Raw genomic sequence first — 15,404 nt, forward strand, 5'->3', positions numbered from 1 at the left:
TGTTGAGAGCCAGTTCTGTTGCTTAATCAGATTTATGGCTGGAAAAGAGGCAATATAGAGCATGGCCAGGAGAATGGGTTTCATAGCTGGGCTTCTTGGGTGTGAACGTTGCCTTAGCCACCTTCTAGTTGTGTGACTTTGGGAAAGTTATATTTCTCTTAGCCTCAGTTTTCCTCATCTGTACAATAGGGGAATTCCTAAAATGGATCTCAAAGACTGTTACGAGGTTTAAATGAATTAATATATGTAAAGTACTTGGTTGATGGTAAGCACTCAATACATACTAGGTAAGGAGGAAATTTTAAAAAGTCTATTTATTTACTTATTTATTGAAGTTACTTACATATTATCAAATAATTGAAAGCTTCCGTCACCACCCTCAAAGACATCATGGTCTAGGAGGGAACTGACTTGCAGTCCAAGGATTAGGATATTGTGGCTTAAGTGCAAAAATGGAAGGAAGGAGAGGATGATAAGGAGCGTTCGAAGAAGCCCTAAGCCGTCCTTAGAGGAGGGGCGAAGTGGACTGTTCCCTCAGCCGCTCTTCCAAGGGTCAGTCGGTCTCTAGAACAGTGTGGCGAGAGTTTGAGAATGCATGGGGGAGTTTGGGGCATCATAAATAATTTACTATGGTTGAAGCTTAAAGGACAAGTGGGAGATCATGAAAAATAGAGATGTAAGCTGAGGCCTAGCCTTGAAGATGTGGACTAGAGAGGTGGGGGGGCAACCAGGAAGGTCATATCATGGAAGCCAGGAGAAGTGTCGCCCCAAAGAGGGAGAGAGAGTCAATACCAAATGCTGTGGACAGTTAAAGTAAGATAAAAACTGAAAAGTGATTTAATAATTAGGAGATGATTAGCATTTATTTTTAGCTATCATTTGCTATTTAGTGTGAATGACTATTTAAGCTCCGAATGTTGATAAATGTAGGGGAGACATTTAGGTTAGACACAGCCGTTTCTGACAAAAAGAGGATTAAATCCCTGAATTACCAAAAAAAGTTTTACAATCCTTTTTTTTCTCTAGTGCTTTCAGATTAGGGTAAACCACAAGTCTGAAATTAGTTCATGGCCCCACCCCACTGTCACCTTCAGTAGGGAGAGGGCAATGGAGCTTACTTACCAGTGTACTTTTAGAGTCTGATCAAGTTTTTAGTTTATAGTGATAACTAAAAAGAAAAAAAAATATTGAATGCCAGGCACTTTTCTGGGCATTTTATGTGTATTAATCATTTAATCCATATCTTTACCTCTTTATCCTCTTACGAGTCAAGGCTTTTCATCTCCTTATTTTATAGGTGAAAATACGGAAGGACAGATTAAGTATCTTGTCCAAGGTTTTGGAGCTTGAGTTTAAAAGGCAGTCCGCATTCAAACCCCAGACTCCTCTTTATCATGACTGTACCTCCTGCTTCCTTACTGCCGGTGGCTCATTATACATTTGCTTGATACATGGGTGAATGAGTGAATGAATGACTGAAAAGAGGTGGACTGATAATTACTTTTATGCAGGTTGGTAAATCCGATTTAAAAAAATTTCCCCCTTGTTGGTGGTAGGTTACTTTTCTTTTTCTAAGGGGATTTTAAAAATTTTATTATTTCAAACAACAACTCAGCTCTTGAAGTCTTGAAGTTTAAGTTGTATTTGGGAATTTGTTTCTTCTTAGTTGGGGAATAGCCAGATGAGCTCTCCTTCCAGTGTGGGTCTTCGGGGTCTCAGTTTGTTACCAGCCGCAATCCAGGACATGGGCATGTTATCTGGGTGGTGTGAGAACGGAACCCCGCTGGGACTCCCCGGAAGATAGTAGAGCTGGGAGCTGCTGGACCAGGGCCAGCTCTGAGTGCCCTGACTTTTGGAAGCCAGGACTCTGGAGATATCAAGATAACTAAGTGACAAATAAGTAGCAGAATATGACAGAAGGGACATTATTCTTATGTTTGTGACTTTCTTTTTAGCTGTAACTCTGTGACCTGACGTAGCAGATATGCAAAATGGGTCTATAATTCTTATCTTTGGAGATGAAATGAATGTGAAAGGAAATGCTTGCAGGGTTTATAGAAAATTGAACTATTGTGTCTTTACAATGAACAGATTAATTTTATATGACGATAGTAACTTTTCTACTGCAGAAATATTTTTTAAAATATTATTTAAAAGAAATATTTTTTAAAATACTTATATTTAAGGGCATAAAAATGTACTTGACAGCTCTCCATTTTTACCCAAAATAGAGAATATGTAGCATGTTTTTTAACTCCTGTGGTTACATTTGTGAATAGGTTAATTCTTTGAGATATTTCTGCCTCCACTGAGGACCAAGATTCTTTGTGCTTTAACATTACTGACCAATGTGGAGTGGAGTTGGCATATATTTATTTGTAAGTTATTAGTATTACCTGAGAGTAGTCACATTAAATGTGAAAGGAACAGAGTGAGAGCCACTTTTTAAGAACTAAATATAATTATCAATATTTAAAAATGTGTCTCTACTATTCTTGCATAGATGATGAAGATATTGCATTTTATTTCCTAGAGCTTAATAGCTTTGAACATGGAGTTTATTTGTAGGAGGCAAATAGGGGAAATTTATAAAAGTGGGTCTTTGAATAGAATAATGATAAACTTATCCATCCTTTAAACTGCATTATGACATGTGTTTCATTAAAAGCAATGTGATTTGAGAAAAAGGCCTGTCTGTGAGAAGATTACTCTGGACCTAGATTTGCCTGGAAGATATTTGTAGACAGTTCCTGATTTGAGTGGCCACTGGTAAAGCACATCCCTGACCTCACCAGTGAGAATCTAATAAGTTTCACTTTTTAATTATTAACCCACAATTATGAATCAAATATTTAAACATAAAGCTCTGAAACCAGTGAGTCAAACCACTGATCAGGAGGAGGATTTTTATATATTTCACACATGAGCATTTCACAGCATTATTTTCTAATTTTCCTTTTATTTATCTTATTTAGATCTTGTCTCATAAAAAAAGAGAGTTGAGGTGACTTACTTCAAAAGGCCTTATAATTTTTGAGAGTTATTTTTGCTTGTGTTTTTAAAGACCTAAAGTAAAAACAAATGGCAAATATCCTGGAATTAAGAAATCCAGTGTGAATGAGTAAAAATGTCCTTAAACTGGGTAGAATTGTGGGATAGATGGGTGACTTGGAGTTAACAAAGACATTTAAATCAAAGCAGAAGGATATGTTTTAGAACTAAAACAATCTGAATTGGATGACTTAAAAGTAAATTAACATGTAGGGAGTTATATACTACAAAGAAACATGAATGTGTTAACTACAGATATTTATATTTAAAAAAAATCTTCATGGGAGTGATTTAATCTGAGACTCCGGGCTCTCTCAGTTAAATTGCTTTTATGCCATCATCATTTTCTAAATGATTGGAACTTGTATGTGTCAGAGTTTGTTTTTACATTGCCTGGTCATGGGAAAAAACATTTATATAAGTTAAGGCTCTTTCATTCATTTATTTCACGTTGTATTTATAATATATGAACTTGTTAGTTCTCTAAAATTGAAAGAACATTGTGTTTATTGGTGAATAAGAAGTCCTTATAGAGTGCTCTATTTTTACAGCTGTGCTTCATGGTATCACGTTCCAAAGAGGTCAGCTGGGCATGACCTCATGGACATGAATCTTGGGGAGACAGTTCTGCAGCAGCCACAGGCCTGCAGCGTCGAAAGCCACTGCAGAATGTCCAGATGCTGTAGTTAGGAAGCGTCTAGTCTGTTAATGCTTTAGCAGGGTTTTGTTGTTGTTGTTGTTTTAGTAGCTTTTTTTAGTAGCATCTAAGTTCAAAACTGAATCCAAAGATAAGAGGACCCAGAAGGGTATAAGGGCCCAGGAGGTTGTTGCTAGTAGGAAGCAACCTTTGCATCCATGAAAAGTCTGGGTTCTGTTCTGGTTTTAACTCTGATTTGCTTAATAGAAAAAAATAAATAGATAAAGCAGAGGGGGTTGAAAGGAGACAGTATTGAGAAGGGGTGTAGAGAGACTATCATGATAGTTCCATTTCAGCACTAACATTGTTGCAAAAATTATGGAAAAGCAGCATGGTTTTCAGAACGTGTGTGAAGCTATTTGAGAAACAGAATTTGTTCATCTGATGTGCTGTTTGTCTGATTATCTGGGGGATATTGCTTAGTGTTGTTCGTCCTTTGTACAATCATGTCTAAGGTTTGTGGCTGCTGTTGGGTACATATATCACTAGAAGTTATATATACTCCTCATTAAATAACATAAAATCTGAAATATTAACATTTCCTCATTATTTAGAAAAGATGTGTTACATTCTCTTTTATCGTCACTGTAAATGAGAATAAAATTTGTCAATTTGGAGTCCACATGCTCTCGTAGTTGTTGCCATCTGCTGTGTGTGGGTTTCATGTGGAAGTCATGCATGTGGTTTTTGCTGGCTGGTGCTGCACCCTTCACAGCCCCATACCAAGATACGCACTCAGAAAATTTTGAGGAAAGTTTTTTAATAGAGCTGGGTGAGTAAGTGACTCTTTAATTTTGGTGATATAACATCAGTACTTTATTTTCCTGTTATTAGCATATTTCATTTTCATATCAAGTAGATTGATAATCTTGGAGAAGGAAGAATTAGTGATAAAATCAACAGTATATCACTTAGGAAACTGTTACTTAACTGTCACTTACTCATATGTGTACTATTAGAATAAGAGTAGGAAAGAAGTTATCAGCTAATTAGATTTGAAATTTTCAGTGACATAAAGTAATAATTGTTTATGACTGCATAAGTATTAACAATACCACATTAGAAGAAATATGTTTAAAATCTAGTTTATCTAAACTATGGCCCATAATGTTTTTTGTATTTCCACTGTGTTAGAGTAGAAACTTTTGGGAAATTAAAAAATACCTTGTAATGGCCTATAATGAAAAAGCATGTGAAAAGGAATATATGTATATATACAGACAGGTAGATAGAGAGATAGATGCAGAGAAACCAAACTTATTGTTACCAAAGGGGAAGAGGGTGGGTTAATTAGGAGTTTGGGACTAGCATATACAGACTACTATGTATAAAATAGGTAAACAACAAGTTCCTACTGTATAGCACAGGGAACTATATAACTATATTCAATATCTTGTAATAAACTATAATGGAAAAGAATATGAAGAAGAATATATAAATATGATAATTGAATCACTATGCTGTACACCAGAAATTAACACAACATTGTAAATTGACTATACTTCAATGAAAAATACTGTATGTAAAGAAAGAATTTGTATTACAGTATGATAGACAATTAAAATTGTTTGAGAAGCTATGTAGTAGCTTCTTTCAACACATATATTAGGTTTGCTTATCATTCATTAAATTATTTAACAAATATTTATTGAGTGTCTTTTATGTGCCAAAGCTAGAGATAGAGCAGGTACAAGAAAGTCATGGTTTCAGTCCTTGTAAGGGACACTCTTCCGTATTAATCTAGTAATCATACAGATATGTAATTATGCTTAAGTGCTGTGACAGAGGTGATTAAGTTGTGAGGAGAGAGGAGAATAGGGCAGCTTCATCTTTTCGGCAAAGTTCTGGAAGGATGAGTATGTTAAGCCCAGAGTGACTGATGAGGAGACATTAACTAAGTGAAGGGAGTTGGCGAGTTCTGCAGGTGGACGGAGCAGCTTGCACACAGGCCCTGTGATGGGCGGGATTGTGGTTTCCATCAAAAAAGGGGGGCACACTGCTGTGGCTGGAGCGCCAAGAGCAAGGGAGGGGCTGCTGGGAGAGTTGGCAGGGCTGTTCCATGCAGAGTCTTGGTTTAGGATTTTGGTTTTTATCCTAAAATGAATGGAATGGAAAGCCATAGAAGTTATTTAAGCATGAAGATGAGAGGGTCAGATCTGCTTTTTGAATATTACTCCGTCTGCTGGGGAACAAATTGGAGGGTGCCAGGAGAGGGTCTAGAACTAGTCCAGGGGCTATTGCAGTAATCTAGGGAGTGGATTGTTATACTGGATTAATCCATTACCATGGAGTGATAGAGGTGGAGAATGGAGAAAAGTGGGGAGATGTGAGAAATTTCCACTTGGAGAAACAGATAGCATTTGACGGTGGATTGGATAGGAAACAGCCCAGAATGATTTCTGTGTGTGGCCTGTGCCCCAGCGTGGGCAGAGTTGCCATTTATTGGCATGAGAAGAACCCTGTTTGTGGGAGTGGTGACTTTGGATTTGTCCCGTTTGAAGTGGCTTTGAATTATCCACATGGCGATGTCAAGTAGTTGGGTGAACATGCAGATCTAGGGGAGAGGATGGACTGGAGATGGAGATTTGGGAGCCATCAGCAGATAGATGGTAATTGAGCTGTGGTAGATGAGAGGATGTATGTGAGGATATTTAGTGTGAGAAGAAGAGAAGTCTTGGGGCTGAATCTTGAGAAACTGCCGCTTTTAAAGGCCTGAAATGAGGGAGTGAGTCCACCAAGAAGATCAGGAAAGGCTGACCAGAGAAGAAGGGAGTCCGGTGTCACAGTCTCTGAGGAGAGATGCTAGCTTTCCAGGGCTGCTGCGATGAAATAGCAGAAATCAATTTTCTCACGGTTCTTTCTATAAAGGGGATATTAGATGTTTTGTCCATTACAGGGAGTCTTTGGCATGAATAAAGCTGGGTCATACATTTAGTTGCTTTAGTCAACAGTTACTTACCGAGAACTTATTCTGTGCCAGGCACAGTGCCAAGGGCTGGGGATAAATCAGATTTTAATTAGGTATTTCACCATCCCTCCCAGCATCTCTGCATTAACCATTGTTCTAACACACAGTTTATGGGGAATGATAGGCAGATTCTATCTTGTGACTGCATCCAATTTCAGAGTCATACATTTAATAATAGTAACGAATAATAATTTTCATATCTTAGGGCCAAGCACTACTCTAAATACTTAATACTACATTAATAAATTTAATCTTTACCAAAACCCTACAAAGTAGGTTCTATAATATTTCACAGACATTAAGTTTCCATCACTGGTAAGATGGCATTGGATGTAGCTCTAAGAAAAAACAATAAAGCCTCCAATTAATTGAAACATGCTCTTTAAAAAAATATTTAAAATGAATTTTTTCAAAGTATAGTTTATACACAAGAAAGATGCTCTTGATGATAGTCTGGTTTCAGAAATGGTCGAAATATAAAAAAATGCATATGTCCTAGAATTGGTGGAGAGCTTAAATTTGAGGGCATATGGTGCCAGTAGTTGACAGATGAGGAAATGGAGGCTGGGAGAAGGTAAGTAGCTTGCTCAGGGTATTACACGGCTAGGCAGTGATGCCCGATCCTAATCTGGGGGCTTCAGCCGCCACGCTCCATCGCCTGTACAGTGACCGCAAAATCCCAGGGCCTTCCCGCGCCTTTGTTCTGATACTGAGAGCCTGGCCCTGTGTTTCCGGGCCCTGGTCTAACCAAGTTTAGGGGATGTTGTGGCGGAAAGTGTGTGCGCGGAGGTGCATTTGCTGCTGGTGATTTGACTAATCCAGCCTTTGGCAGGTGGGTCTTTTGGTTGACCACTTATTAACAATCTAAAATGTTAACAGTGAAGACAGGCCATACGAATGAGTAAAGGAGATGGGGGGTGGTGGGGTGGTGAAGGTGAGGTTGGGGCCAGAGTGGGTGACTTTCTTGTGGAAAATGATGCGTCTTACGCGGGTTTGAAGTTTCGCTTCCTCTGAAAGCCACCTCATCGCCCCCCTCCAGCCTTATCTCCAATCTCTCCGACTGTCATCACTTGTGCTCTCACTCCTTTGCCTGGTTTCGTTTCCTGTAAAGTTACCTTTCCTCTGGTCTAAGGTGGCCCCCTCCGTATCTCTAGCTTCCACAGCTTGTGGGAAAGTGTCCAGGAGCTTAGTTAAGAATGGGAGGCTGCATTAAAATTGACTAAATAAAACCCTGAGTGATGAGGTATGAATGTGATAACTTTTCTCTTAAAAAATTTTTTTTCCATCTTCACAGATGCATATCAGTGTGCCCTGATGCATGGGTTTTCTTCCCTCTAACAGATTAAAAAAAAAGTTGGATATTGTTCATATGTTGAGTAATTTGAAACTATCCAAATGATAACGTGAAGGAAATGTACCTTTTTTTAGTGGTCCAGAAGAAGTTCTGAGCTTAAAAGAAGTTCTCATCTGAATTTGAAGGCTTGAGTTTTGAGAATGTTGTTATCACACGAGTAAGAATTAGATTGATACAAACTTTTTTGGAAAGCCTCTTCTAAGCTATGCTGTCCAACCCCCGTGGGTCACCGGCAGCCCTGGCTTTGTCCCTTTGCACAGTGGTTGGGGGCAGTCCCTGTAGGCAAGCAGATGACAGTGTTACAGGGTTGGCAATAGATTGCCCAGTGATATTCTGATTTATGTCAGCTGAGGATATTTTCAGACCTACTCCTAAAAGAACTTGATTTTTTTCCTTCTAAATGTGCAGCACAAGCAAGTTCCATCTAAGCAGTTACCCTTTAGTAATGATTACAAAACCTTATGCTTTAGACTCTTATTTCTCTTTCCTTTCATATCTATATTTTTATTCTCTAGATTTCCCATTAGTAATATGTTCTACCTAGTAATATTTTAATTAAGAATGTACCTTGTATTTATGGAACCCTTACTGATCTGGGTTGTGAGCATGTGCTCAAATGACTACGACACCACTGGTCTTGAGGAGCTAGCTGTCGGGGAGATGGATGTGCACACACCTGTCAAGCCAGGATGAAAACAGCCATGGAAAAAGAAGTATGCTGAGCAGAGGGGGTTAAGGGATTTCTGAGGAGGAAGCTATGAATTTCTGCTTGAGGGACTTGGACAGGCTTAGTGGAAGGGACCAAAGTTTAATCACGGTTGTAAGCGTACGTTTAGAACTAGATGTAAACGACAGCTGTTTCTATCGGGATCTGTAGTTGTGTTCTCAGAAGGAGTGCTACTCTAGAGCAGGGGCGTCCAGTTGAACTCTGCAGTGATGGGGATGCCCTATATCTGAACTGGTCGTATGGTAGCCACTAACCACATGTGGCTTTGGAGCCCTTGAAATGTGACTGGTGCACCTGAGGGACTAAATTTTTTTTTATTTTATTGAGTTATAGTCAGTTTACAATGTTGTGTCAATTTTCTGAGAGACTAAATTTTTGATTTTATTTAATGTTAATTTTAAATTTAAATGTTCACCTGTGGTCATCATATTGGACAGTATAGCTGGAGGAAAGATGTGTATCACTAACCCAGTATGATGATTTTGAGTGGTCATTTTGATCACAAATCAAAGAGACTTTGAGTATTTTTCTGCATAATTTGCCATAAATGCTATTGCTGCTGTAGCATCCATTAGAATACTAAACACAGTGGCTCTCCATTAAGAAATAATGAGTGGTTAGTTAATTGGTCAGCGACACCGCCTCCACACACACTCTCATGCATACATGTATCCTCATGTGTGGACATGCGCGCACACACACACACACACATTCTTCCCCTGGCTTCTTGAAATGGAGGGGGGGGAATACAACATTTCTGAGTAGCTTGATGTTTTGAAGGACAGGTAAGAATGAATGATCCCTTGACTTCAGACAGTGTCAGGCTGTCCGGATAATCCCTGATGGAAAGAAAGGACCAGCCCTGCTCTACAAGAACTCTGGAAAGGGGTCTCAGATGAATCTTAATTTCCTCATCTATAAACTGGACATTACAATATCTCCTCTGTTTGCCTCAAAAGATAATATCTGTTTGTAAAAGCTCATTTTCAAGGAGGTTTTCCCAAGCCAATATCCGAGGTTTTTTATCCTGCATCCAGGCTTTCCTCTTTCTCTCCGTAGTACCAAAAGATACGATTTTTTTAAAAAAATTGAAGTATAGTTGATTTACAATGTTGTGTTAATTTCTGGTGTACAGCAGATTGGTTCAGTCACACATGTATACATTCCTTTTCATATTCTTTTTCAAGAGATATGATTATACAGATTTTCTTTTTGATCTTAAATGCCCTCTGGCAATCTTCACACCTCTTGAGAGACTCACATTTGAAAATCTCGCTTTTTCAATTCTGCCGCAGACTTGCTTTGGAAGTCTTCCTTTAGGAGTTCCTATGATAGTCCGCCCAGTCCTTGACTCAGCCCCTCTCTGTGTTTGTTTGCCCACCATCCATGAGACTCCAGTTGGGCAGCCATCCCCTCCTCCTGAGCACTGAGTGTGTATATTTAAATGGCCTTTTCATTTGTCTATATTTAGTCTTCCTGGTTAGAATGGAAGCTTCCTGGTCAGCAGCAGCCTTTAAACTTTATTTTTTAAACTTTTTCAACTTAATTTTCTCCAGTGCTTTGCAGAGGGTGGCACTCAATAAATGTTAGAGACGGATAGTGAAATAGAGGACACGGGTCTTTAGGGCTCAGCCTGACATCTTCAATAAGCACTCTTTGATTATTTGGATCAGCGGTTTCAAGCTTTAGCATGCTCACTGGACTCCTGCGGTGCTTTTAAAAAGTTCAAGTTCTTATGCTCTATAAATATGAGTCACTAGATCTGAGGAGGTGCAGAGGAAACCTGAATTTTAAGAAGCAGATCAGGTAATTCTGATGCAGGTGATTTGAGCACTACTCTTTGAGAAACAGTGGTCTGTATATTATGATACCATTGCTACGTACTTTCCTTAAAGAAACCTTTTCTGACAGCAGGGGTATTTCTTTTGAGCAGAAGCGTGGGGCTTTTATGTTTTTGTATTTTTTTTTTTCCAGAAGGGGATGGGAGAAGAGGTGGGAAATTTTGTGGGTAGAACATTTGTTAACTGTCTTCCAATGTATGCCTGGGTCAATGAGATAATAGAAATATCGCATCAGAAAGAATGCAAGAATTTCATCAAACCACAATGATACAAAGCTCTTATTAAGGCATCACTCAGAGATTGTTTTGTCCTTATTTTAGTCTCGGTTTTTACTGGCTCGATGATGTAAACTTCTAGAGATGATTAGGAGCTGTGCATTAGATGGAAGGAGAAGAGTGTTGGTGGTAAAGGATGGCACATTGATTGCAAAAGTGATAGCTGACAGCCTGAAAGTGAAGAAGGAAATAGACAAACTGTAGGAATCAGACGTAAGATCTTAAAAAGGCACAAAACATAGGCCTACAGGCAAGCTGAAGAGTGGAGGAGTAAGCAAGGGCATGCATCTCAGTGGCTTAAGGAGACATTACTGTTACTCCAGTTTACAGTAACTATTTGTTGTTAATCTTTCTTCTTAGAATCTAACTTCTACCAGGGCTGAGACCATGCTTGTCCCATCTGGTAGTGTGTTTCCTGTGTTTAATGTACTCCTTGTCTTATAGGAGAGGCTCTTGTATACAGAAGTGTGTGTGTGTGTGTGTGTGTGTGTGTGTGTGTGTGTGTGTGTGTGTGTGCATACGTTCATGTATATATTTATAAATATAAATAAATAGGTTTACTATAGTAATCTACGTTCCTGATAATGACCCTGAAAATTTTCCTTTTAGATAATATTTTAGAAAACTAACCTTTTTAGATACATATTTAAAAAAAAATCTCAAAAAATTTTTGGTGTGTGAAGGCTTATTCTACATGCTTAGTATGTAATTCATTCCCCAGCTCTGTACTCTTTAATATTGTTGTCCTGTCTTCTGCCTTGTTTATATTTACACGGTCTTAAAATGCGTGGGGTTTATTTTTCAGATTATAAATGTTCATTTATATAGATGTATACTAAAATATTTTGGATTATCAACCAGTATGTATCTGTATGTAGCAATTTGCAGGTCTCTCATTCTATGTAGCTAATGCTGAATCATATTTTATATGGCTAACCATCCTTTGATATATCATAATTGTTTCCTTGGAGCATGATACATCTATCAAAATAGACATTTTAGCATGCATTCTAATTATGAAAATGCATATTATGTGCTAGGCAGACACATGGGCTCTGTATAGTAGAGAAAACCTTATTTAGATCCCTGAAATGATAAACCTGCTCTCCAGGTGTTCACATTTATGTTCTTTAAACCTTTTCTTTAGTAGATTTTTGTTAACTGAAAAAGGAAAATTATTTTTTGATATTGTATGAAACAGGTTAAATTGTGCTTGGTTACTCTGTACTTGGTTTCAAAACTGTGTCTTTGGTTGTGCAGAATTTGGAATTCACTTTCTAGGAAGCTTGAGTCTTACTGGAGGGGGGAAAAGGTGAAGAGGAAGTCCTCTTTTTCCATAAGTACACGTTTGGTCTCAGGCAAAATCTTGAAATAAAGAAAGGTGTGTGTTTGACCATGACATCCTACCTAAGTGCACTCTCTCCAAACCAGTGGGCCTGAAGGCATCAGGTTATCAAAATTCAGTCCTACGTCTCCCATCGCTATGTTCCTTTCCAGTCTACACAACTCCCTCTAACTTTTCTAGTTCCTGAATCCTCTGCTTCCATCCCGACCGGAAGTCCAGCAAACAGCTATTTACGTACTGTCCTGATTTGGGCAATGGGCTTGGAACTGTTTAGAAAGAAAGGCGAATCCAATGCCATCTACATTCTCAGGGAGTATACATACAATCTAGTATTGATTATAAGACATCATAACTAACTTATTATTATACTAGAAGACAGAACATGCATACAAGAGGCATAAACCAGTGAAATGAAAGTTCAAAGAAAAAGATTACAACCAGGAAAGATTTTATGGAAGACAGGGGCTTTGAAGAATGGTTAGCATCTTTGGAAGCAGAGATGGAGTTGGGAGATGGCATTCCAGGTGGAGAGAATGTGGCAGATGTAAGTAGGAGCACCCCATATGGCTGCCTGAGAATTGATTATTACCAAGCTTTGGAGGGCACCATTCACATAGACTGTGGTATAAATGGTGCCTCCTGTAGTTGTTCAGCATAATGGCCATGAGTGAAAGCCAGGAGGCAAGAAATGTGCAAGGAGAGGATTAAAGGGTCAGAGGGCGTATAGCCTGGACCATATTGTGATGGGTCTTGAATGAAAGAGTGAAGTTGTTTTACCCCTTTGCTGTGAGCTAAAAGGCCTTAAAACTCTTTCAAATGCCGAGGTTCTGTGATTTCTCTGATTCAGTTGGTAAGAGGAGCTGAGGAAGATTTTTGAGCAATGGAGTGGCTTGAAATTTCAGAAGATGAACATATAGAAAGAGTGAAACAAATTGAGAAGTTACCAGATCTCAGATGTGTATAATGTGGTTCTGCGTCTGCCATCTCAGTGAGGCTGGGGTCCTGCATCACACTGGTGGTGAGGGGTCACAAGACTAGTCCCAAACCGGCCCACCCGCACGTGGATACCATCTTTCCTTCTTCTGTCTCACACTGACTTCATTTCTTTGATCCCTCATTTGGCATCCTTGTTAATAAGCTTGGCTAGACTTTGAACTTTAGTCTTTCTTTCACCGTTTATGTCTTGCCTCTCTGTATATCACGTACTCTCTGCCTGCACTTTTGGAGACAGACCTTTCTGAGTTGGTCCTGGGTTTGGACTTGATCCTGTGAACTGCCTTAGTGGGCAGCCTGTTGCTCACAGCTGTTCGTTTCTCGGTTTTGATTCCCTTCTTTAGCTCCAGCTCCATGAATCAGGATCCCAAGAAGGAGGCCTGTTATCAGGCTACCGCAATAGGATAGGGGCAGAGTCATCAGGCTCAAACTACAGGAGTGAAAATGGAAATTCATTCATTCACTCATCAAATGTGTATTGAGTTCTGTGGAGGGTGAGCACCGACTTTGTGTGGTTTCCCTGGCTGGTCCGGCTTTCATTCCTTTGACCCTTCCTCCCTTCCAATGGTCTCAGAAGTTTAAGATTTTTTTTTCACAACAGCTGAGTCTCTCTGGGAGTATCAGCAAGACCTCTGGGAGTGTTAGAAGGCGACAACACAGGGACAGCGGCAGCTGGTTTTATTTTTGGTTTTCCTCAGTCAGGTGTTTGTAAGTTGAGAACTGCCTGTATTCAAACAACGTGATTTGGTAGCGTGTCATGAATTCCCGTAGAAATAATGGATGTGGTACAGTTAAAAGGATAACAATGAAACATCCCTAACATCACAAGCTAGGTAGTAAACGTTTAGAGACCTGGCGTGGATTAATGGCTCAGGGGACATGGATATGCTACGGATCATTCATAGTCTCATTTTGTGTAAAGTTTGAGCCTTGCTTTGGGTACAGAGATCCGGCCGTTGGTGAATTTGCCTGGGGAGTAGTATTGTCTCATGGTAGGTACTGGTTGATGCATTTGGGAAATTTTATTTTGGAACTCATTAGATTACTGCATTTATTTGTTCTTGTCAAGTGTTTAATTTTTACCCCACATGCAATATTATATCATTTATCAGTAAAAGACAGAACTATCTGATCACATTTTACAATCGATCTGATTTTTGATTTTTCCCTATATACTCCTGATCTTCGCTCATATTCACACATTTGAAATAGTTATAATCATGATACTGACATAGCCCTTATTTTCAAAAGCAAATTTTCATAAACACTTTCCATTTTACTCATTTCAGTACTCTAATTTTAATGGTCATATGATTTTATTTTAATGGTCACAGTTTTAAAATTCCCTTATTTTTGAATATACCATTTTTCTCCTGTGAGATTGTTTATCAAAGGGTTTGAATATTTTTATTATTCATGGTCCCTATCTTTCAGATCACTTTCCATTTTTATCATAGCTGTGCCAAAGTAAAAATCTTCCTTGCATTGTTTTGATTTGTATTTCTTTAATCATTCGTGAGGTTTCTTTATTAATTATATTTCTCTTTCTGAATTGGCTTGTCATGTTTTCTAGTTTATTTCCTGGTTATTTTTGAGAAATAAATTTCTATGAGCTCTTTATATATTATAAATATTAATTTTTGTTGCTTATACTTGGTTCTAATATTTCTCAATGTGGTTTAATTTTGTTTTGTTATTTTGTACGTTTGATAATTTTAGCTTAGTTTTATCTGGTTTGTCTATTCTGATTAGTTTTTGACGGAAGTGCTTTCAAAGTTATTTAAAAGTTATTGTCAAAAAGGTGCAGTTCTCTGCTTATCACTGTTCTTGTTGCTCCTTGGTCTACCGTCAGGTGGATTGGATTCTTACAGACATGTGTATTCTGGAAACATGGAATGTTCAAGCTCGAGGGAAATTTTCAGCTTGTATTTTTAATATTTAGAGAATCTAACAAATATTTGTTGTATCTACAGATAAATGTAGATTTACAAAGAGAGTTTAGAATGTAGGTGCAAATTACATTTAAGACCTGAGTACAGTGAAGCTGACTGGTAAATTAAGAAATGTATTTAACAAAAAAATATTTATAACACTTTAAAAACTCTATGTTTGGAAATCCATTTTTTCCATGTGTTTTTGAGCATTTATGACAC

At 38.4% G+C, this 15,404-nt stretch overlaps 1 protein-coding gene across 12 annotated transcripts in view; it reads left to right on the forward strand.

The window, feature by feature from the left end:
• Positions 1-15,404, forward strand: part of HIVEP2 (HIVEP zinc finger 2) — a 178,873-nt gene that overhangs the window by 22,458 nt on the left and 141,011 nt on the right. The window contains exon 1 of one of the 12 annotated variants that reach the window (XM_031456455.2): positions 8,761-8,783. The exons of the other annotated variants lie outside the window; for them this stretch is intronic. The gene's annotated coding sequence lies outside the window, so the exon portion shown is untranslated. Of the gene's footprint in view, positions 1-8,760; positions 8,784-15,404 lie in introns of those variants that run through there. 12 annotated transcript variants of the gene reach the window in all.

The sequence above is a fragment of the Camelus dromedarius genome, chromosome 6 (genome assembly GCF_036321535.1).
Source record: "Camelus dromedarius isolate mCamDro1 chromosome 6, mCamDro1.pat, whole genome shotgun sequence".
NCBI lineage: Eukaryota > Metazoa > Chordata > Mammalia > Artiodactyla > Camelidae > Camelus > Camelus dromedarius.